This window comes from Typopeltis vanoorti, chromosome 6, assembly GCF_054136105.1.
Source record: "Typopeltis vanoorti isolate ZY-2024b chromosome 6, IOZ_Tvanoo_1.0, whole genome shotgun sequence".
Lineage (NCBI taxonomy): Eukaryota > Metazoa > Arthropoda > Arachnida > Uropygi > Thelyphonidae > Typopeltis > Typopeltis vanoorti.
The window spans coordinates 123,412,326-123,437,941 of NC_143554.1; the positions used below are offsets into that span (position 1 = coordinate 123,412,326).

At 35.2% G+C, this 25,616-nt stretch overlaps 1 protein-coding gene across 4 annotated transcripts in view; it reads right to left on the reverse strand.

The window, feature by feature from the left end:
• The window catches only part of LOC150105891 (putative fatty acyl-CoA reductase CG5065), a 337,145-nt gene that overhangs the window by 168,306 nt on the left and 143,223 nt on the right, over window positions 1-25,616 (reverse strand). The window contains exon 1 of one of the 4 annotated variants that reach the window (XM_090394388.1): window positions 9,626-9,677. The exons of the other annotated variants lie outside the window; for them this stretch is intronic. The gene's annotated coding sequence lies outside the window, so the exon portion shown is untranslated. Of the gene's footprint in view, window positions 1-9,625; window positions 9,678-25,616 lie in introns of those variants that run through there. 4 annotated transcript variants of the gene reach the window in all.

Sequence of the window (25,616 nt, forward strand, 5' to 3'; positions counted from 1 at the left end):
ACAGTACATAAGGCTGCTGCTGCAACTGCATGCTTTATGGACATGAACATCACCACACTTGACTGGCCTCCACAGAGTCCTGAACTTGATCCTACTGGACATCTGTGGGATGAACTGAAACATCAGATGAGGTCAAGGGATGTTTGCCCAACAACAGTCCAGGACCTCACTGCATGCCTACAGGAAGAATGGTCCAAAATTCCCTTTGGTCACTATTGTACACTTGTGGAAAGTATGCTCCATAGGATTCCTAGAATCATTGCATTTTACATTTTATGAAAGTAAGTACCATGGCTATTTGTTCCTCACATTGTGTCCATTGACGTTTTTCCAAGCAGTGTAAGACAAAGTTCTAGTAGTATCATTCTTAAAGTTGACAAGGTTGTTCTCATCAAACTGGGATGGCATGGATTCCAAGATGAAGAGATGAAGACGGAGAATAGAACATGCTATTATTAGCAAGCCATGATTTGAGTTTATAAAAAGTTGGTTTGAACTTAACTGCTGAAAGGGCTGATACAGTCAAACTACACTGTTATGAAGGTAATAACATCACACTAAAATGCAAAAAATAAAACAGTTAAGTAAATGACGTATGGTATAAAGAAACAGATTTTTTTTAAAAGAGCTGAACATTGCAGCAAATATATATACAAGACATTTATGAGTGTCTGTATAAATTAATTCTGTGCAAAAAGTTAACTTTATGGTTTGTATGAATCTGACAAGATCTCCTTGAGTATATGGCTCAGTCAGATTAGTAAAAATGTTTTCCTCTCTTGAGTGAAGTGCTGACACCCCATCACACAAAACAGAAAATATACTGAACCACTCAGCTTCAGTTGATTCTACCATAGTAAGATGAGTGTTACAGTATTCACACATAGATGGATCATCTACTCTTGATAGATGAGAATATGACTGTTGATTGATCCATATCCTGGTGGCTAAATCGTACTTACCGGGTGCGAAATTTAAGGATGTAAGTGAGAGTATTAGAGTGCAAAAACAGAGGGTGAAAGAATTAACAATTGTGGCGGGTACGAATGAATTGAAAGGTGATAAATTTTTTATGAGAGAGGACTTGAAAGTATTGTTAAAGGTAGCGAAAGAAAAGAGTGACAGAGTTAGAATGGTGAGTCTGTTACCGCGGTATGACAGAGAGGAGTTTAGAAGGAGGGCCATAATCGCAAATGACATTATGCGCAGGTTATGCGGACGGTGTGGTGTGGAATTCGTGGACGTGTGGAATGAGTTTGATGGGTGAAAGGACTTATACAAGATGGATGGCCTGCATTTGAATGGACTTGGTGTGCGGAGACTGGAAAAAGTGTTGCTGAATGAAGTGAAAATGGATGTGCAGAACCAGGGAAACTAGAACTACCAAGGAGGGGGGGGGAAGTGGATATCCAGACATCAGTGAGACAGTTGAGTGTAAAAATGTATATAATGTACCTGAGCCAGCACTAAGGACAAAAAATGGGAATGGGACATTTAGAATAACGCATCAAGATAGGGGTGGGACAAAGGGATCACTGCAATTCATGTATACTAATGCCAGGAGTATTAGGAACAAGAAGGAAGAATTTTTGGCCTTGATTGGCTCTTCCTGGCTACAGTGGCATTAGTGAAACATGGCTGACGGAAGATGATATAGTTAGTGGGATAGAATGTGTAGGTTATAGTATGTTTAGGAGGGACAGAGAGAATAAAATTGGGGGAGGGGTGTTAGTGATGATAGCTGATGAACTGCAGCCAAAGAGAATTGAAGTATTGCAGGATAGTGAAAGGAGCTCATTTGAGGCTATTTGGTGTGAGATTGACACTGGCAGAATAAAATATACAGTTGGGTGCTGCTATAGAATAGACCAGGTGATGGAATAGATGGTGGAGATGGTGTGCATAAACAAATTGATGAAATGATTGGAAGGAGGGTAATTATTATGGGGGATTTCAACTATGGTAACATTGATTGGAAGGAGGAGAGGACACATGTGAGGAAGGAAATGGATTTTATTCAATTATTAAGGGATAACTATCTGAAACAGCATGTAAATGAAAATACTAGGGGTGTGAGAGTGCTTGACCTGGTAATAGTATCTGAGAATCTGACTGTAAAGAATATGACCATGTTGCCACCTATTGGTGAGAGTGATCATAAGGTCTTGACCTGGGAGGTGGCTAAAGGTGTGCAATTTGTGATTAAGACAGGGTATATGTGGAATTACCGTGCTGGCAAGTATGACAAGCTTAGGAGATTGCTTGGATCAGTGCCATGGCATGTACAACTGCAAGGGCTGGATGTCGATAGAGCATGGGAAGTGGTCAAAGAGCATTTACAGGAGGTTATGGCTGATTGTATACCACACTCCACCATCTATTCCATCACCTGGTCTACAGCAGCACCCAACTGTATATTTTAGACGGCCTGTGACTAGTGGTGTGCCACAGGGTTCTGTTCTTGGACCACTGCTGTTTAATTTGTTCATTAACGATATAGGGAAGGGTCTAAGTGGGACAGTTCATTTGTTCGCTGATGATGCAAAGTTGGGTAGGGCGATAGTGAACGCAGAAGATGTCAAAGTCTTGCAAGATGACTTAGATAGATTGGAGTTCTGGACTAAGGAGAATGGATGTCAATTTAATGTGACAAATGTAAGGTTATGCATTTTGGAGTGAAAAGATTAGCAGCAGTATACCACATTGGTGGAACTGTACTTCAAGAGATTGATGAGGCCAGGGACTTGGGAGTGTTGGTGGATAGGGAGATGAAGTTTAGGGGGCACATTGCGAAAGTAGCTAAATCAGCTCATCAACTCACTTGGTTGTTGAAAAATACCTTGACGAGCAGAGACAAGCAAGTTATTGTACCTCTGTACCGAGCCCTGATAAGACCTCATCTTGACTACTGTGCCCAGATTTGGTCACCTCGGTTCCTTCTTGATGGGGAGGAGGTGGAGAGGATCCAGAGGCGAGTGACTAAGATGATAGCAGGTCTATGGAATGAACCATATGAGAACAGGTTGAAGATTTGTGGGTTGCAGAAACTAGTTGATAGGTGGAAGAGGGGAGATATGATTGAGACATTCAAATTGCTAAAAGGATTCTATAGGATTAATTCAGATGATATTTTTGAGATCAGGACTGGTGGTGGGAGAACTAGGGGACACCCATGGAAGCTGGGCAAGAGCGTGGGCGAGTTCAAGGCAAGGTATGATAGATACTGTGAGAATGTTGAACAGTTGTGTGAACATGATGTTTAGGGCCTCCCTCGATGAGTCTAAGGACTCCTGGAGTAGCCCGTAGTAGTAATAATAATAATAACGTCACTCAATTTACACATCTCCCTCTCTTCTATTTGTACACAGGTTGACTGAACTGTTAATGCTACTTACAAATATGTTTCAAAAGTGAAACATTTGCAATTATATCTTTGTAAATCATTTACTCCTTTTATATCCTCATTGTCTTTAATGTGAACTAATGCATCATAAAATTCATCCAACTGATATCTGATTGGTTTTATTGCTTTGGTCCACGATTCAAAATGTATCCAAATGTTTTTAGTGTTAAATGTGGCAAGTTTTTTTTTAATATGCCCTCTATTTGTTGATGCAACAACAAAATTATGAGACTTCTTGATTAAACTAAAAAATAAAATCGATTCTAAATCACTCTTCACTGCCTCATGCATGACTAAATTTATAGAATAAGATGTGCAATCAACATAAAATGCATGTGATTTAAGTTTAATTCCACTATTTTTGCTGTACATATTAGTGGCATTGTATCATAGCTCTGTACTTTTATATCATCTACATTTATACAATCTAATAGATAAGCTTAGGTGTTGATGGTTATTTAATCGCTTATTTTTAACAGCATTAATAACACCAAACAATTTTATCAAAAGATGTTTTATTAACTGCATCATTCAAGCACAACACAGTTAGTATACGCGACAGTGAGTAAGTGAAACCAATACAATTGTAATGGACAAAAGATCTAAAGCCCTATTTTGGCACCTTTAATGTTGTAAAAAAAAAAAAAAAAATTACAGCTATGCAGAAGTTGTTCTTACAATAACAGTCTCCCAAATTTTTTGGAAATTAATGCAACCATATCTGTTTAGTCTTGTGTTGCACGCTGCAATCACTTATACTGTCCCCACTGTTACACCGGATTGTGGTTGTCTTGCCTTTGTAACAAACTTTGTGTTGTGTGCTCTGAAGATGCTGGATATAAGACCAGCGAAAATTAGCCTTAAGTTAATAAATAGTTATTTGCTTAACCATCTGTGTTCTTTTATACCGTGAAACCTATCATAACATATCTGTTTAGGTTAGGAGAATTCTTCAAAGCCATAGCTGACTCAATGGTTGAGTCATTTTTTACAATATTAGAGGGTGCCAAAATAGGACTTTAGATCTTTTGTCCATTACAATTGTATTGTTTCACTTACTCGGTCACATATACTATTTGTGTTGTGCTCTGATGATGCTGATTTGAAATTCAGCAAAATATAAGCAGTTAATAAAACATCTTCTGATAAAATTGTTTGGTATTGCTAATACTACATTTATATAGTGTACAATTCTGTAACTATTCTATTACTTATACTTAGTATAAATTTATTGAATAGTTCAATAAAACCTAAAATGTTCATATATAATTCCTGAAGTTTTAGAAACAAATCTGAAATAATGGACATTTGTTCCCAGTGACTACAATTGAGAGTACAGTCTAGTACTATTGAATAATATTTCACTTTTTAATTTATTTACCATTTGACATTAAATTTTTGTAACATTAATGCTGTGAATTTGTTTTGAATTTCTGGTCCATGGTAATGTATATTTTTTCCCCTTCTAATTATTCTTCATTTCACTGAAATTAGTTTTCAAAACAATATCAAACAGATTGAACAATTCAACAATTTTTAAAACATTTTCATTGTTTGATCATCATCACAGTTTTGATGGTGGCCAACTTCATTCTATATGAGGGTCAATATATGATGAGTGGTAGTGTCACGGGCCGCACACAGAACTTTTTAGACAGAACTTAAATAAAAATAAACTCTGCATTTTTTTCAAGGCAATAGTTATATGTATTGAATTACTATATTGGTTAAATCATTTTACTATTGGGAGAACAATATAAAATACTTGATTGATTTAAATATAAGTTGTTAAATTAAATTTAATTACATATTTCTGTTTTTTTTTTATATGTAACGCAACTTAATGAGACACTGTGGGCGTTCATGTGAGGCAACAAGTTCATCAAAGTCAATTTTCAACGATGATGACAATATTTGTAACAAATTCTGAAGGCAGTCATCATTCAGTCAGATTCTTTGTGACAATTTAACCGCCCTCATAGTTGAGAAAGTGCATTCACATATGTATGTGCTTCCAAACATAGATGTAGATGCAATTCTCAAGCTGAAATCACTCAATGCAGGATATTTTTCTCTTGGTACCAGTTTCCAAAAGTAAATGCCTATCTCCACCCTTGACTGGAAAAAAGGAGTCACTTTGAAGGTCACACAAATCCAACTGAAACTCTGAATGTCGCATTTCATTGGGTTGTTAAATAATGTCGGTTGTGGCCACATGTCACTGAAGTCAGAAATTGCTTATTGAATTGCTCCAAAAGTTGATCTAACATTGGCACAGAAAACTTTAATTCAATCTCATAGCTCTCTTCCATCAACTCCCTGCAGGAAGGAAAATGTACCAAGTCTCCTCTGACTAGGGTGAATTTAAAAACTTTCAGTGGACTTATCAACCCATCTAGGTGTCCAACTAAATCTGAGATTGTTTGGTTACGTTCCTGTAACTTCACGTTGAGTTCATTATGTGGTGTGTGATGGCTGTTAGAAAGGTGAGTAAACTGTTAAAATGAGGATCACAGTTTTTTGAAACTGTTTTATTTCCTTTCTCAAAGCAAAAAACCATTTCAAACAGTTCCCTCTGCTTAGCTAATGTAATTCTATGTACAACACTAAATCGTCATATTCTGCCTCCATTTCTATTAGAAAAGAAAGAAACTTGCGGCATGTCAAGGCCTGGTTTCTGCCCTTAATTAGATTCACACACTTCATTACAGTTTTCATAACATCCTCTATCTCCAGAATTTCACCACACAGAGCCTCCTGATGTATAATGCAGTGCAAGACAGGGCAATTGATTCCAGCCTTCCTTAGTAAGCCAACTAAGCCTGTTTGAATACCACGCATTGATTTGGTGCCATCTGTCACAATAGCTGTGAGATTGTTGATGTCACCAGTACCGTTTACAACCTTCATAACTACATCATAAATGTCTTGACTTTTGGCTGTGTTATGCAATGACTCTAAAGCTAATAGCTCTTCATTAATAACAAAATCTTTGGAAACAGTTCAAATGAAAATTAGAAGTTGAGCTGTATCTGCTAAGTCAGGAAACCACCTTGTGCCATATCTCCCTAGTAATTAGCTGCAACCCTCTCAAAGAGAGGCCGCAGGATTAGGATTGTTTTAATTATTGCATGAAAGAAAAACTTTCCATTTACTTTCATCAATTAAACATTGTTGCTCAAAATCTATAGTTTTTTTTTATAATTTTAAATGAATTTATTTCTTGCACATCAAAAAATTAAATGAGAAATACTTTTCAATGCACTGTAATGTACTCAAAAATTTTTTCCAATTTCTGTAACCAATTTTGGTGAAATTCCAAAATTACTTAAATCTTTGTTATAAATGTGGCAATTATATATTATCAATTTTGTAGAACAAATCAGCAAAGTCTGATCAACTACTTATCCAATTTTCAAAATGTAATTGTAATAAGCATTAGAAAACTTTCACCAACATACAGCAAAAATGTCTTATCTGATCTATTTTTTTTTGTAACTAATCTATCACTAATCTGCCAGAAATATGGATGAGTTTTAAAATATCCTACTTCATTTACAGCTTCTTTTGTGTGACAGACGATTTCTCTTCATGTCCATATTCTGCAGGTGTAATTGATTCAGTAAATCATAACAAAACAGGGAAAAGAGCATCGAGTAGACTAGCTGATCATGTTTTTTTTTACCTTCATGTATTTTTCTTTTATATACGGCACTGATGAAATTTGCATCATTGTATGTGATCTAATGCATTTTTTTGGATTAATCAAATCACAAAGCAGTCTAACATTCTTGCATAAAGATTCAGTTTAAAAAGAATGTAATAAATTAAAAACAACATTAATTTATAAAATTTCAAAATGTGTATATAGAGTACATATACAATTAATAGGTTATTTCATAAAGTGAAAATGAGAAGGTTACGTATGTATTCTGGCCTGGATGGCCAAGTGGCTAGTGTGCCCACTCTCCAACAGGTAGTGGGTTCGAGTCCTGCTAAGGACATGGATGTTTGTGATTGTCTTTAGGTGGGAGAAGATGAACTTCATCACCCAATGTAAGATCACTGCCCTGCTTATTAGAGGCCTGAAGTGGCTTGAAAACATTCCATGTTTGGTCTCTAGAGCAGGGTTTCTGTACTATGAAAAAATAAATAAAAATTACAAAAAAAAAAGAAGAAAATAAAATAAAATTGATAATAGTAAAAAAAATTCTTAGCCCACCCACCCACAGTACAGTTGTACTATAGGTTTACCAAAATTTTTTGTGGATGAGAAACACAAAACAATAAATTTAAAAAAATCAACTAAATCAAGCTATGAATAAGTGTGTGTGTGTGTGTGTGTGTGTGTGTGTGTGTGTGTGTGTGTGAGAGAGAGAGAGAGAGAGAGATCTGCTTTGTCATCTAATGCAAATGCATTAGATCACATACAGTGATGCAAATTTGATCAAATGGTAATCTAAGGTTTATCTTACTAAATTCTTCTTTTTAAACTGCTTCTTTACTTTTTGCATCCTAGCGAGCCATGCTGCTTTGTTTATTGGCTGAATTTATTTATTGCTGTATTCATTTTATGGTTTCCCATGAAGTGCCATAGGAAACTGTAGGCTATGGCCTATGCATTGAAATAGTATTCAATAGCACCAGTAAAGATATTTTACCAATTATCAAACTATTCACACTAAAAATAAAAGCATGTAGCTATGAATTGGCTAAGGGGGCAAAAAAAAAGACAGCTTGGCTGCTGTTCTCATGGGTTACTAATAATATTGAGTGACTGGCCAGAGTGCAGCAGAAATTATATATATATATATATATATAACTCTTCACGATATACATTTTTTCTTTACATAATTTACTGTATAGTAAGTTTCAATATGAACTGACAAGCTTTCCATATTGTCATCGACTTTAATAATGAAAGAAGGATGAAACTAATGTTGGATTGAAAGAAGAAAGGGAAAATGACTTTTATGAGGAAAAACAAAGCACTTTGCAAAAGAGCTAATGTAAAACAACCATTATTGGTGCACATTTAGTGTGATGAGTACACTCATCACACTAAAATGTGCAGTTCCAGAATTCCAGTTTAATTAATACAAATTCAAGTTCTTTTCTAGATTCAAATGGTTCAGCATCCAAACTTCAAAACCCATCTGCCAACTTTTTCTCTACAACCTACCGAACAAATAATTTACTATAAAGACAAATTATGCAAAATCTTACTCGTGCAAACCCTTACCCCTCATTTTTGTAAATATCTCAAGTCAATAGGAGGTCAACAAAATGATTAAATTTATACTGTACTGCAGTCGTAGAATTTTTTAAAAATTAAATAAAAAAAGGTATTCTATTGTTCAGTCTGCAGCAGGCAAATTTTACTCACGAATGAGCGCATTTACCGAGTCCCATTTGGGGGGGGGGGGTAATAAAAATCGTAGTTCACAATGCAATTACGAAGTATTTAAGATTGTAAGATCCCGACTTGGAAAGGTTGAGAAACACTACGCGAAGATGTTCTAGTTATGCTGTACTTCAATACGTACATGAAAGCTTTATTGATTACTGAGACAATAGTATGTTATTTAGGGATACTGAAAAACAAAAGAAAATTCCGATTACATAAATTTGGTAGGCAATTTAACTGTTAATAAAGAAAGCAATCGAATCACTGCGGCGACTGCTGGATCAAGCAACTAATTCATTAACAATATGTAAAGATATTGGGATCTATATATAATCAGCCCGCGGTTCAGGAAAGAGATGACGTGTCACTGGGAAACTTCGTATTACTGGAGAACATATTGGATTTTACAATATCAGCCCCAAGCTTAATGGGCAAGATTTCGTACGTCGGTAGATATTGTCAATGATTAGTATAAGAGTATAGTTAGATCTTATACTGTACGTTTGCTGTGAACTTCGTTTTTCGCATGATGCTAGCTTGTTAACATCGAGCGCAGTCTTCCAACTGACACGACCGCTTGTTTTCATCATATCTTCTTGGTATATAGTCGCTACTCATATTCCATAGAAAACAAATTTGTTCCGTAATTTAAAATAGCTCTTTTTTTTTTTTCAACAATTATTAAATGAAAAGATAGTGCACGTAAATCCAGCCCCAATGTATGAAACCGGCTTGCAGAAAAATGACGGCGACTTATGTATATATATATATATATATATATATATATATATATATATGAAAATGAATTCACTTACTTTTAAGAGCTAATATCCATAACCACTGCACATTCTCACTACTGGACGAAAAAGACTCTCAAAGAAATATGCATCGGAAGAGGAGTTCGAAGTACAGTCCTAGATCAATCATTACACAACATGCGGGAGTTGCCAACATTGACCGTATCGTCCGATAACAAGAGTCTAAAGTAAACATTTCAATCTCACACCTTTCATAGCAATGTCTTCCTTTTGATCCTTTCTCAGTAATGTTCACTGGCATTTCACTTTGCTTATTCATTGAACTCATAGTTAAAGTAGGAAAGAAAAAAAAATCGGTGACGAAATGGGACGATATACGTTTACGATACATTCAACTTTCAAAGGCCGGAAATGTGCGCATGTGAATTTATTCAATGTCATCTGAGGATATAAGTTGAAAAAATGTGCTCTACAAGAAGTCAGTGATATCGTAGGATTCACTTTTAATGTGTGTGCATGTGGAAACATCGACTAACCATTTTCATTTCACTCTGGCATTTGTGAGGAGGGATCAGTAAATTAGAGGCGTGTACCTTCAATTTCGATATTACTGTATATTCAATCCTATGAATTATCACTGTTGTATTGTTCGGATGCTATTAATTTAAAGGAGTAATGCCATTGTACAGAAGAAGTACACAAACAGCTCTGCATAAGTCAATACAACATATACAAGGGCTACGGGGGGGGGCATGAAGCCAGCTCGTGTAACTGTGTGCCTTCTTTTGGCCTGTGTTTAGCGAGAGGAAAAGTACTGCTACTTCTCAATGAGGCCATCTAACTTACTTTTAATTGAAAAGCACATTCCAAAAACATTGGAAGAAATGCAATAAGACAACACTACTGACAAGATATCGGAAATTAAAGAACCCACTGTCTAAGAAAGTAAAATTTTGAATGGGCGAAGCCGAGATGACCTTTTGTGCATATTTGTTCGTCTAGATTTCTTGGGGATGTATTGGAGAGCAACCAGAAGCAAGTGACAAAAATGGTGAGTGGTCTGTGGCAGATGGATTGAGGGTTTAGGTTATAATGGTTAGCTAATAGGTGAAAAAGGAAATGATAAAAAGTTAATAAAGCATCTTATAGAATAAATGCAGAAGAAAATTTCCAATACATCATAGTAAGGGCGAGAAATAGAGATTATCCCCGGAAATTAGTTAAGAATATGGTTAGTAAGGGCCGTGAGGACCAAATTTTTGTATGGAGAGTGATGAATAACGGAGGAAGTCATGCATACTTTGTCAATGAATGAGTTTAAGGAAGGAAACCATAGACCATATTGTGTGAATATTGTAACTTTAGGCACAGGAAACCTCCATAAACCGAAGATTCATCAAGGTTTCCTGTGTAATAATATATTACGGATCTTTGCCCTAAAGATATTTTTAATTATAGTTAAGTTAGTATCGCTACAGCGGAAGTGTTCAAGCTGTGTAACATGGGAGTACAAGGATTAAGGAGAAACTATTTGACCAACAGGCTGATTTTTTTTCTAACTCAGTAATGCATCACTGAATGTGATCAATGGGAATGTCCGAAGTATAATTCATTATTTTGATTGGAAAGCTGCATAACAACCTTGAGGCTTCAGTAAAAAACAGTCTTTGTTGAAACAGACGGTGTTCGAGTGGGAAAATGCGTGCGGAAGAGTTGTATACTGTTACCCTATCTTATTTAATATTTATAGTGAATATATTATAAGAATGGTCAACTTAGACAAAGATCCAGCAGGAATTATTATTGGTGGCAAAAAAAAAAATAAGTGCAGATTGTATAACTCGTAGCAGAAACTAAGGGAGATCTTGAGCAGTTGATTCTATTGGTTAAGCGAGAAAGTAACAAAACCTGGCTTAGTTTAAACACCAGCAAAACAAAAGTGATGGCTACTGGTAATTTGGGTGAATTTAAGATTGAAGGAGATAAAATAGAGGTAGTTGAAAGTTATTTCCTAGTGTCCAGAATAAGAAATGATGGTCAGTGTGAAGATGAAATTAAAAGAAGGATAGATAGCTATGGAGAAAGAAGTCATGGACATACAAAAATTATGTATGTTCGTAGGTTATGAGAGTTAGAGATCAAAGCAATGGTATTTCCAGTAGTGATGTATGGATGTGAAAGATGAATTATTAAGAATAAAGAAAAGTGAACTGATTTGAATTATGGACATGGATGAGACTATTAAGAATTCGATGGATTCTTAATAGTGTCATCCATAATAATGAATTTAAAAATCATTAAGTGTTAGTCGGGAACTCAGTACACACAAGTATCAATCTTCAGTGATGAAGTCACGAGTCATAAATGAGCAAGCACAAATGTCTATCTGCAGAAAAAAATCCAACAACCACCACGTGCTTGAAAAAAACCTTAAATAGGTTAGCGAAAGCTAATATGAAATTGGTGTTCGGTGCTTTGAGTGTCGTTTTTATATATCACTCCCCCCCCCCCCCCACACACACACACGGGAAAGGTCGCAAAAAGCCTATGGCAAATAAATGCCATGTGTGAGCTGAAGTGAAGAGAAAAATAATCTGTTGATATTCTTCTTAAAGAGCTGATTATACTCCTTGGAGAATACTTGATTACAAAAGCCTGTTCCACAGAAATTAGATGGAATTGACGACTGAGAGTAGCAGATTCGGTGAACAACTGAATTCACAAGCTGTTATTTGTGCTTCTGTGGGTTAATCAGAAATGGGAAGGGGGTGAGGGGGCATTATAGACTCTAGTTCTGCTGAACAGTACTACCCATGAAAATATCTGTAGAAGAGAAGGAAACTGAAACAGGGCCTGAAGAGTCTGTGAGAGGGATCAGATATCAACCAAACTGCTATTCTGAGCTGCACCAAAAAAATTAAATTAAAATAATAATAATAATAATAAATACAAGATTTTAAATGCACTATGCCAAATGTGTGAGAGCAGTATTCCAAGATTGGGTAGATAAGATTCATACAAAGTAAAACAGAGGAGAAGTAACGCCTTGAGCGAAAAAGGATGCCAAGTTTACTGGAAGCTGAAGATTTATAAGTGATGTAATTATGACAGGAGAAGCTAGGAGTAAGCCAGTAAGAGAAGAGAGATCTCGTCTTGGTGGAGTATTATCCAAGGAAAATAAAGAAGGTATTTTTTACAAGAAAACACACAACACTGTGTTTTGGAAGCAGTGAAGGTGACTAGGTTGTCGTCCTGATGATAGTGGTGTGGAGATCAGTGTTTACGGTATTTATCATAGATGATCTTAAAGCTGGAGATGTTTAAGCACTACAATTTTGTCGTATAAGTAAAATGAGTGGAGAGTGCTATCATAACACCGCAGCAACTGACGCGAGTAAGTCTGGTTGAAGCTATTTTCTCAGATCAGAATCCAGTACCAAGTATGTTATTATTAATAACAATTCCATTCCCAAGTTGTTAAACCACAGCAGTATTAGTATTGTGGGTGAGATGAGGATTAGATAATTCTAAACCTGTCTTCATAGTACTATTTCGAGTTACCTTCAGCTCCAATAAGCATGATTAAAGTGTCACATCGGCAATTGTAAATAATTTATCTTATAAAGTCAATCATGTTATTTGATTGACTTTATAAGATAAATATTGTTATTTGTCGCAGTAGGATTAGAATTATATACAGGTCGGCCAAACAGGGCTGTCAGTCTAGCCCTAATACGAATTGATCACGTAATATGACGTTCACACTGCAAGAAGAGTGAGCCAGTGGCGGTTCTGACTGATATAAAACAAGCACGAATTTTATATAATTACTAGGTTCCTAGAAATATGTAATCCTTGGCGTAAAATACAGTATTACATTTTTTTAGGGGGGGGGAGAATATATGGTCTCATTTCTTAAGACCTATAATTGTCTCTATGTGCTTATATTTAAATATGAATCATTTATTATGCCCTTTAGTTGGAAAGATCCGGTTCGAATCCGGTCTGGGATGAGAAGCTTTATAAAGGATTTTCAAACGAATATGAGTTAGCCGGTCTCATACCGAGGAGGTGATAAGGTTCTTCCTCCCGGAAACTCGGGTTTCTCATTCCGCAAAACTGTCCAGATGAGCTCACGCAATACAATGGTCTTATAACCCGAGTTGCTTCGGCCATAAATTCAAAACAAGTTACCAACCAACTGTTTACTACTGTCAGGTTAGTCGACCAAGCAGTCACTGATTTTCAGCATACAACTGTGTTCAACCACTTGTTGGCATTGATGTTTGTGCATGTTTTTATGTGTGAATGATTGGCATTGGCTGGTGTGAGACCACTATACTCCTTTTTACTGAAGATCTGAAGTGGCTCGAAAAAGTGCCGTGTATTACGGAATTTTCTAACTCAGTCTATCTACGGCAAAGTGCTACGTTTACATTTCATTTAGTGATCTGAACTACTTTAAGGGAGGGGGTGCAATGATTAATTTAGAATTTAAAAAAAAAATTATATCTGGGGTGATCTTGGTGGAAAAGTAGTGAAAATCAAGTATGCTATTTGTCAAGTGAGTGTGTTCTTGTATTTTCTGTTGTTCAGTGACGAGCAATTGAAAGTTATGTAATTGAGGTATATCATAACTACTATTAGCTTTACCAGCAAAAAACTAATAATATTAATCCAGCCGCTCCAAGATCTGTTCTGAGCATATCGGTTTCCCAAAGGGGGAGGGGGAGGGGTAAAAAACCTACTACTATTGAAAACGTACTTGCATACTTTTAGGTCCCTTGCGTTCTTAATCGAGAAAGAACCTAGATCTTTCCAACAAGAATATTCATTCTTCCGACAGCACCATAAAATTTAGGCATCTTTTTGCGTACCAAAGAAAGATCAAGCAAAAATACTCAGTACTGTGTTTCGACATTGTTTAAAAAAAAAAAGAAAAAAGTGCTACCCTGTTAAGCAGATGCGTTGAAATATGAAAATTAACATTTCCCTTTGTCATCAATAAATAAAATTACAATGTTTGAAGCTTGATAAAAATAACATCTTAAGAACATTCAAACCAGATTACACTTTCGTATTACCGTGCATAAAAAGTTAGATTTTTATGAATACTTCATATTTTAATGATTCAAGATGGAATAAAAATGTCAACAGCTACATATGGTGTCAAGTAGTAAAAACTGGAATGAAAGTAAGTAAAGCGAGAATAACAATTAGATGTTGTAATTACAAGCAAATTGATAACCATCAAGCAATTTGTAAAAAATATACAGTATATATTTGGAATAGTTCAAAAAAAAAAAAAATCAAAACAAAACAGTGTATTAACCAAAATGACGAGAGCATCGTTACGGACCAATATCAGGTACCTACGTTTCGCTGAGGAAATATTAAATCTGAATGATAGTTTTACAATGGGACCCTGAAAGCAGTCTGTTGCAATCCACTGATAAATAGTGATTTAAATATGAAAGCCTGGTTTCCAGTATGTTGAGATGTTTAGAAATTGACATTTTTCTCTCTAAATTAACCTACTTAATCTTTCATACTTAATTATCTATAATAACCAGTATATAATAATCTCAATGCCTTATGATTTTCATAAAACAATCTGATATCAGGAAAGAACAGACTATCTCTGAACATCCTGTCTATACCTAATTATTATCATATATGATTAAAAAAAATTTAAATATGTACACTTATGGTAGAACTGTATTTCTCAAGCATTAAAAAGATGATAAACACTGTTCTTAAAGACGCATATGCCGTTTACAGACACCTCTTGGAGGGAGGGCGGGCGAGCGAGTGTGTAAAAAGGCTTTGCAGCTGTAAGCAAGCTGCGAATTCCCTACTGTCACACCTGATTTCTCAAGTGCGACCGAGTGTGTAAAAAGGCTTTGCAGCTGTAAGCAAGCTGCGAATTCCCTACTGTTACACCTGATATGTTGAGAATATAGTATTATCAGTTATCATGGTGTAACATAAAAAATCAATAACATAAAAAAAACCTGCATAAAAAGGATAATTTAATTAATAAAATATTCTCGCATCCAGTATAAATTGAGTAAAATGTAAAGGTCTATTGTTTAATTAAGATAACAAAAGAAAAGAATGTATTAAGATGTATTATGACTAAACAAGGAATTTGTATTAAATAAGTAGCTAACTAAGAATTAATATAGTAATGCGATTAAGAATGAAAGAGTTAAGTGCATAAGTATAAAAGAATGAGTCATGAAATACGCTATGTAAGAGGCTACAGATTAAGCATTAAGTAGAATTCTGAGAAAAGGTTTAAAAGGGGGTTAAGATAGAGGCTAACAAGAGAAATAACGGAATATCGCTTAGGGCCTATAGCCGGATAGAAACTTCGTTACGAGTTGCCGATCAAAATGACGTATGGCGGCCAAATGCTACGCAATTAGTAGACAGACGGAAAACAAGTAGGAGGTAGGAAAAAGAAGTAAGAAAGGGCGCCTTCAGGGCAGCAGCTATAAAAGGGTTGGTAAACCCTCCCCTCGAGGCTTTTTTCGAAGAGTAGGCTCTTTTGGGTTTTGGGGAAGACGTTTAGATAGTCAAGGAGGCTTGAGGCCTTTTTGCCTTTTGCGAGAAGAGAAGAAACGTTTGGATAGTCGCGGTGGTTTGAGTTTGGTTTTCTAGTGGATTTCACGGTGTTCCTGAGTGGAGAGATATGGCTTATATCCTCATGCCACAACAAGGAATCGAAGGTGAGCGGGAAAGCTATTCCCGTATTCCTATGTAGAAAGCAAAATATACCATAGAGTCATAGGAAGTTGTGAAAATATTGATGACCTCGTTTCGGATGGTACAGCCGACGGCACACATGTTTATATAGCCCTGAATTGCAAGAAGTTATGCAAGCAAGTTCGTTCAGTAGAAGGTGAAGGCCCGTAAGTGAAGCTAAAGAAAGGTATTGTGAATTTTGTCTTATGTTAACTAGGAGTTGTTTGTGATAGGTACCATTGTCATAATACGGAACTGTTAAAGTGATTAGGGAGAAATTATAATAGGACTTTAGAATTTGATAGTGTTAAAAGTAAGCTAGCTAGTGTTGATAATTTGTGAATAATTAATTATCCTAAGAATCTTGAGTGCCTACTACATTGTAAAAGGAAAGTTAATGACATAGTTGTGTGTTAATGAAGTAAATGGTTTTGTTAATATTGAGTTTGATTAGTGTGAATTGAGTAATCAAGTAGCCTGAGGAATTTGAATGCCTAGTGCGATGTGTAGAGAATCGGAATTTGTCATAAGTATGTGCTAGAGTAGTTTAATGATTTTGTTAGTGTACTTGAAGTTAAATAATCTAATAATGTGTGGTAATCTAATTTTTCCATGTTAAGTGAATTCATGTTTTGTATGAAGTTTTGTGGCGGCATGATCGTAGTATCTTTTGTCGAATCATCTTTTGTTTAATGAAAAAAAAGTTGCCTGATATTGCTAATCCAATGCACTGCTTAGAAACATTCGAGCCTAACCATGCGGGAAATTAATGTTAAGAAACGGGAAGTTTAAGGAATTAATGTTGAGTAACAAGGAATAGTGTCACGACTGCAATAGTTACACTTTCAGATATCTGAGTTCCTTTTCTCTGTTTATGTATAAAATATCTTAAACTAAATATCCCAAAGGGTGCAGTTAAAATACAAATACTAGGGATACTACGGGGAACAATAGCTCAGATATTGGTAGAAATTTAGGTGATGTCTTGAAAGTAGAAGAGGAGAATATAGACGAAGGCAGTTTGTAAGACAAACAAAATCGTAAGATAGGGACATAACACTACTACAGGAAGAGTTTTCTAAAATTCTTCTTCTAAAAAGAAATTATATTCTTCATTTAGTCCTTTGTGAAGGCAACTTGTATATAGAGGCTAATGACTTCACGTCACTTGCCTTAGTATCCCATAATGCAAAGCACATATCTTTACAGACATGCACAATGCTATGCATTATGGGAAGAACCACTACCCAGTGAGGTCTAATCAGGGCCTAGATGTCGAAGTGGTCAAGGAGCATTTACAGGAGGTTATGGCTGATTATATACCTAGGGTCCGAATAGTAAAACAAGTAGGTGTTAAATGGATGAATAATACCATTAAGCTTGAGCTGCAAAAAAAAAAAAAGAAACAACTGTGGAAGGAATTTAAAGAGAAAGGTGACATGCAGGCACATGAACGGTATAAAGCATTAGCTATGCAAGCTAAAGAGAATCCCAAACAGTTCTTTCAATATGCTGCAAGCAAAAAAAAAAAAAAAAAAAAAAAAACTGTACAAGGCAAAATGATTTTAAGGAATGACGATGGTAAGGAGGTCACTGAATCAGTCGATACAGTGGAATTACTGAGCGAGCACTTTGCAAAAGTATATCACCCAGGTGGTGACATTGAAAAAATGAAGGAACCATTAGTTTATACGGGAATTGTGATGAAGTGAAGGTGAATAGTCTATTACAGAACCTTAATGTGAATACATCTGTGGGATTGGATGGTATACTGGCACAGGTCGAACGTGAAGCGGCTAAAGAATTATCAGTGCCCTTGACCATGTTGTTTAATCTGAGTCTTGGGTCTGGTTTAGTCCCGAAGGTGTGGAAAGAGGGGAAAATAGTTCCACTGCATAAAGGAGGATCCAAGACTACTGTTGCAAATTACCGACCGATCAGCATATCAGGAGTCGTTGGCAGGGCCTTGAAGAAAGTAGTCAAGGGAAAAATACAGGAATGGATTAATGAAAATGAGATACTGTATGGGGGACAGCATGGCTTTATGAAGGGTAGATCATGCCTCAGTAATTTGCTCAAGTTTTATAACACAGTGATGGCTGAACCGGATAAGGGTAATGGGTTTACAGTGATACTGCTGGACCTGGCTAAGGCATTTGACAGGATACCACATGGAATTCTAATCCGTAAACAACAACATATGGGAATGGATATAGGGTTGGTGAGATGGATAGGTGGGTGGATGGAGAGATATCCGAGAGTAGTTTATTCAGAAGTAGAGTCCAAAAGACGGCCTGTGACTAGTGGTGTGCCGCAGGGTTCTGTTCTTGAACCATCGCTGTTTAATTTGTTCATTAATGATATAGGGAAGGATCTAAGAGGAACAGTTCATTTGTTTGCTGATGATGCAAAGTTGGTAGGGCAACAGTGAATGCAGAAGATGTCAAAATCTTGCAGGACGACTTGGATAGATTGGAGTTCTGGGCTAAGAAGAATGGATATCAATTTAATATGACAAAATGTAAGGTTATGCATTTTGGGGATGAAAAGATTAACAGCAGTATACCACATTGGTGGAACTGTACTCCAGGAGATTGATAAGGCCAGGGATTTGGGAGTGTTGGTGGATAGGGAGTTGAAGTTTAGGGGACACATTGTAAAAGTGGCAAAATCAACTCATTGACTCACTTGGTTGTTGAAAAATACTTTGACGAGCAGAGAGAAGCAAATTATTTACCTCTGTACCGAGCCTTGATAAGACCTCATCTCGACTACTGTGCCCAGATTTGGTCACCTAGGTTTCTTCTTGATGGGGAGGAGCTGGAGAGGATCCAGAGGCGAGTGACCAAGATGATAGCAGATCTATGGAATGAACCTTATGAGAGCAGGTTGAATGTTCTCATTCAGCCTGTTCTCATAAGGTTCATTCCATAGACTTGTTGGATGGTTCTCATTCAACATAGATTTGTTGAATGAGAACCTAAAAAAGGTTCTCATTCAACAAATTTAAGGCCTCCCTCGATGAGTCTAAGGACTCCCTGGAGTCACCCGTAACAATAATAATAGTCTTTTTGGTGGTACATAATTTTCACTGTCACTGTTGAAAGTGAATGAAAAATAAGGATGTTCAAGTCTTCTCTGTGCCGAATTTCCGCCTTCGCTAAACTTCCGTGCACCTGCAGTATTAAATATGCTGTAGGTCAGGTGGTGTTTAACTTTTTTTACTACGCGAGCTACTTTTCTATAAAAAAAGTTATTCAGCGATCTACCCTCTTATATAGATCACGTTCACCCAACCTGATATCTGATTACACACAAATAAACAACAACAAAAAAAAAAAAAAAAATACACAACTAAAACTTTATTTGTGTAATTAAAAATTTATTTATCACTTTTAATTATTTTAATACAAATATATATATATATATTGGAATAAAATATTTATTTCTCTATTTTGGAAAACCAAAATTAGAAAAAAGAACAGACTGATTATAAACTCACAAGTTACAGGAAATGCTGGTTGATTTAAAAAAAAAAAAAAAAGTTAATGTGAAATTTGGCATTGTTTGGACCTCGCAACATTTTCATAGTCAAGTTGATATGAAGAAGTGGCCAATCGCAGACAATCATCCAAATGTTCATTTGTAATTTGGTTTCTTAATTGATTTTTTATGACGATCATATTTGAAAAAGCGGATTCTGACAAGTATATCGATCCGAAACACGACAGAATTTTTCGTGTACATACTTCCAAATGACTTCATTGTTTATTGATTTTAAATGTAAATTATTCTGAATGTTTAATTATCTCAAGTTCTACTTCCGCTTGGTTTATATCAAACAGTCCACTAATTTTATTTGAAATTTCTGTGATGTTCAAGTTTTCTTGAAATGGATTATTGATAAAAGATACAATCATTTCTGTTTTATTAAAATCTTTAAATCTTGAATTTATTTCTTCCTGAACTAATTCTATTTCACGAATAAATTCTTTTAAATCATAGCGAAGCATTTCTTGATTTTGTTCAAAAAATTTTAATAAATATGGGAGATGTCTAAATTCGCGTTTATATTTATATTTATTTATATTTATATAAATAAATATAAATATAAACGCGAATTATATTTTATATATAAAATATAGTTTTCTTTAATAAAATCAAGTATTGTTGGAAAGTTTTTATTGAACTTAACATGCCAATTACATTTTTATCTCTACCTTGTAACTCTAAATCTAAATTGCCTAATTTCGTACAGAAATCTACTAAAAATGATAAGTGATTTTATCACTCAATTGTGGATAAATATCTTCTTTTTCATCAAGAAAATTGTTTATATCGTTAATTAATACAAGAAATCTTTCTGAAAATTGACTTCTGCTGAGCCAGCGAACATTGTACAACAGAAGTTCCCTATCATCATCTGCCTGTAATTTAAATAATCGCCGTTGCAGGGCTTTTCCTCGAACGGAATTTACAATTTTAAATGTAATATCCAAAACATCTTTTGTGTTAATATCTTACTACACAGTACTTGTTGGTGAATAATACAGTGGTATGTTAAAAAATCTGGACATTTGTTATTGTTTGTACATAATGGAAATGAAGCCTGATTTATTACCTATCATTGCATGAGCACCTTCAGTAGTAATAGACACAAGTTTAAAAAGCGGAAGTTTGTGTTGTTTCACGAATTCATCAAATGCTGAAAAAATGTCTTCTCTCCTAGTCCTTCCCAATAATGGTATAATTTTCAAAAGTTCTTCTTCACTTGAATAATCTTGAAATACCATGCGAATAAATACCATTAACTGAGCAATATCAGTGAAGGCGTTTGATTCATCAAATTGTAATGAAAACGCAACACTGACATTAACCTGGCCTGGAAACTTTTCTCCGGCAATTGGAACTCTTCCTTTCGGCAATTTGAAACCTTGTCTGCGGCCTAGAAGTAGTCTCTCTCTCTAGCGACGTCTCGAACCGAGAAGAACGTGGACCCGGGCAGTCTCTCTGACGGCGACTCTGAACCGGGCGACCTCCTCTTTGACAGCAATTTTGGAACAGGGACCCTTTCTGCTTGCTTCAGTCCCTTTTTATTAGGCCTCCTCTGAGACCTCGCATGAAGTTTGGCAACCCCCAAAGAATCGGTATGAGTCTTTCATCTTAAGTTTCAAGTTCGGCACGCCTTTTGTTCTTCTCCGCTTTCTTTTGATTGCAAGTTGCCGGCCATCGGAAAGTTGTTTGAACTCTTTCTGACTGACTTCGGAGATGTTTACACTTAGAGCCTGCAAGCCTTTCTCATACAAGTTTCAATAACAATCTTTCTAATGCCGCCATGTACAGCTTCGGCGACAAAAACATTGCCTTTGTTTTTAACACTAACATATTCTTATTAAAGCAGTATATACAGTTAGCTTCAAAAGAGTTATTTACAGAAACATCTAATACAAACTATACCGAGACAAACAAAGTATATTTTTTTTTATAATATTCACATGGGACTTAACCTAAGTAAAAAATCGATGTAATGTGCTTTGGAATATTTAAGCTAGTTTTTACACTTTGCTTATAATCGTATTCACTCGGCTCGCTGTGTGATTTCCACTGATCCAAATTAATTCATTTACCCGGACTTATAAGAAAATTACTGATTTGACAATTTTAACGAAAAATAAATAAACAATAGCAATACACTTAAAGCGAATTAAAAATAATACAAAATAATGATAAATTAAATATTATGTTTTCAGTTTTAATTAAATTTGCAAGTAAGGAGGAATACACAAAAGATCGACCGGTTGAACGCCCTTGCTGTAGGTTTACTGTCCATTAATGGGATTATCATTAAAAACAAATTCCAAAAACCTTTTCCGGTGCTATAATTAGGATATTACTGGTAGTAAAACATTATCCACTTTAAAACACTACAGCTTCACTGGAAAAAAAAGAAGTACCAATTGGTTGAATGCTGTTAAAAAAAAAAAAAAAATGATTAATAGGTGAGTACTATTCATTTAAATACTGAGTGAATCCAGTAAAGAAATCAAGCCATTTTAATTGTGCTTTAAACTTTCATCAAGTTTTTCACTCCTGCATTTTTGTACAGTTCCAGGAGAAGACAAATATAAACATGGAACTGTACAAAAATGCAAGTGAAAACTTTTATGAAAGCCATCTGAAATTTTTAACATGGTCTGATTATCCCCAATTTATTAAAAATGAAATAAAGATGACTGCAATAACTATAGGGGAACTGTTCTGCTAAATGCAGGATATAAAATATATGCAGGAATATTAGGAGCAATCTAAACAGTAGAGGAAAAAACTACCTAGAAGAACAGCATTCTGTTCTTCTAGGTAGTTTTCGAAAAGATTCCGAAAGGTAGATTCTTCTAGGTAGATTCCGAAAAGACAATCTTGAACTGATTCCATTTTCACTTTAAAAATATTAATCAGAAAGAGACACACGTGGCCTTCACTGATTATGAAAAAGGCTGATAAAATTAACAGACAAAAGTTATTTAAAATATTAATCGATCCTGATATACCAAACCAGCTCTTATAGTCTATTCAAAAAATATATACACAGGAAATAAATAGCAATCAAATTAGAACAAATATCATAATGGAAAGACATATGAGAACGGCAAGGATGTACCTTATCACCTCTACTTTTTAATATATAATTATAACAATCTGGAAACAGCATAAGCCATTTGGTATACAAGTAAATCCACAAATAAAGATAGATACACTATTTGCAGATGATGAAATTATATTAGTAACACCAGAAGATGATTTACAGAGATCAGTAAAATTATTTCAGAACAATATAATATGAAAGGAGAAAAATTCAATTTCTTTTAAAGGAGAAAACTCAATATGAAGGTCAATATTGATAAATAATAAAATATTAGAACAAGTAAATACTCTCAAATACCTGGGATGTGACATCATATAAAGGCAAAACAGATATAGATATTAAAATATCAAATTTCGTTAAAATAAATGGCATAATAAATAATATATTTAAACCATCCCTGGTACAAAGATACACCAGAATCGGACTATATACAATGTTCTGTCTAAACCAGCTTTATTATATGGAAGTGAAACATGGACCATAAAAAGGAAAGATGAAAAACGAATTCAAACAGTAGAAATGAAATTTTTCAGAAAAACAGGAGGATAACCAAGTGTGACATAAAAAAAAATGAAGAAAATTTACAATCCCTAAATATAAACAATTTAACTATTATATAAGTAAATATAAACAAAAACATCTGAATCGAATGGACAATAGCAGACTGCCGAAAAACACTATACGGATATCAAATAAATGGGAAAAGAAGAATTGGAGGACCAAGAAAGTGATGGCATGATTGGAACAGGCCGCTTAGCCTAAAATCCATGATAGGAAGAACTTAAGTACAGCAATCCCTCGATTAATGCGTTATTTTTTTTTCGATACCCAAATTCGATTAGTGCGCCTATATACATCTTAAAAATAAATGTTACAGATTTTTAAAATTTTCGATCTATACATTTTTTATGGCTAACTATTTTAAAAAATATCACTCACCAGGATGAAATAATTTAGTTACCGATTTGAAACATTTTACAAAGTTATTTTTTAATGGCATACTACACTATTTCCATGTACACTATGTTCCAAATTTACCGCAAAAATATATGTCGTCTGCTTTACATAGCATTTTGCTGATCGTACCTCGCAAAATTTATTTTAAATTATTTTCCTAACCTTTAATCACGAGTAAAAGAATTAATGAGCAAAAAATAGAAGTGTGAAAATGATTCGAAAAGTAAACTGATTGGAAGAAAAACTTGAAATAATAAAGAAAAATGAACAAGATGAGTCCAGAGCAAAGACAGGACAAGAACATAAAAATGGGTGAATCAACTGCTGAATACAAAGAGAAGGTAAGGCTGCTTCAAGTTCATCATGCATGCACTCGAAGATTGTAACCAAAAACGGATCCCGCTAAACACTGGCCTTATTAAATCAAAAACCTTGTCTCTTTGTAACCTGGAAAGAAAGGGATATCAATGATGGCAAAAAAGAAGAATTCCACGTTAGTGCTGGGTGATTTGAGCGTTTCAAAAACGGAAATAGCCTACATAATGTTCTAATCACAGGTGAAGCTGCAAGTGCAGATAAGGAGATATCCAGAGATTTTTGAAGAAAATTGTGTAAGGGGGACTATTGTGATCAACAAATATTTAATGTCGATGAAACAGGCCATTTTTTGTAAACGAATGCCTTCTAGGACTTTTCTAGCCAAATCATAGAAATCTCAGCCTGGTTATAAAGTCGCAAAGTCGAATGAAATTACTGCTAGCAATAAGTGAGCCGTTTGGAAGCACATTCTTGCACATTGTGCAAATGATTTTAGAGGCTTTTCAAATGAATCTAAGTTAATTAAATCTCATTCTGAGAAGTTGGGTGATTCCGACCTGCTAAATTTAGATGCACAGCGGGAAGATCCTGAAGAATATGAAGAAAATTTAATCACTGACAAGCCCAAAGAGGTTTCACAGAAACAATTTGAAAATAGTTTTCGTACAATAGACGTTTTTAAGCAGCAATGTCTAGTGGCTGACCCTGATGAAGAGAGAAGCAGTAAAATTTGCAGAAGAGGCAATGGGGCCATACCGTCAGTTGTATGAAAAAAAGAAACAGAATGCGCGCCACTCAATGCTTTGTTAAGAAGCAGAATAATAAATTTATATTCTGAATATGTTTTATTGTCTTTCAGCTTCATGGTTTTCCTTTAACTAGGCCCTGAGACATATCCTAATTCTTTTATATAAAAAAAAAATTAAGGGTCAAAAAAGAAATCTGAGGAACGAATTATACATTTTCCCATAGGTTATTATATTCGATTAGTACGTTTTTGATTAATGCGCCTGTTTTAAAGAACGTAGTAGGGGCATTAATCGAGGGATTGCTGTATTCACGTGTGCCCTACGTTTTACGAAACGGTTCTTACGCCACTGTTGTGTGAGTTGAACGAGTTACACTGTCAGATACTCATACAGACGAATTCTGCAAATCTTAATTCAAAAATGTCGAGAGGAATGATTACGGGGTTACTTCTTCAGAGTCTCTAAGAGTATGGACGCCAAGGTTTTTATTTTCTATAATAATGAAAACTCGAGAGAGAGAGAGGGGGGGGGGGAGAATGCATGTCATAAAGTCAGCGTTGCTTGTTCCTATCGGTCACTGAACGATTTAAACCAGTGTGGGCGAAAAACGAAACATTGCGATTTTTTCTTT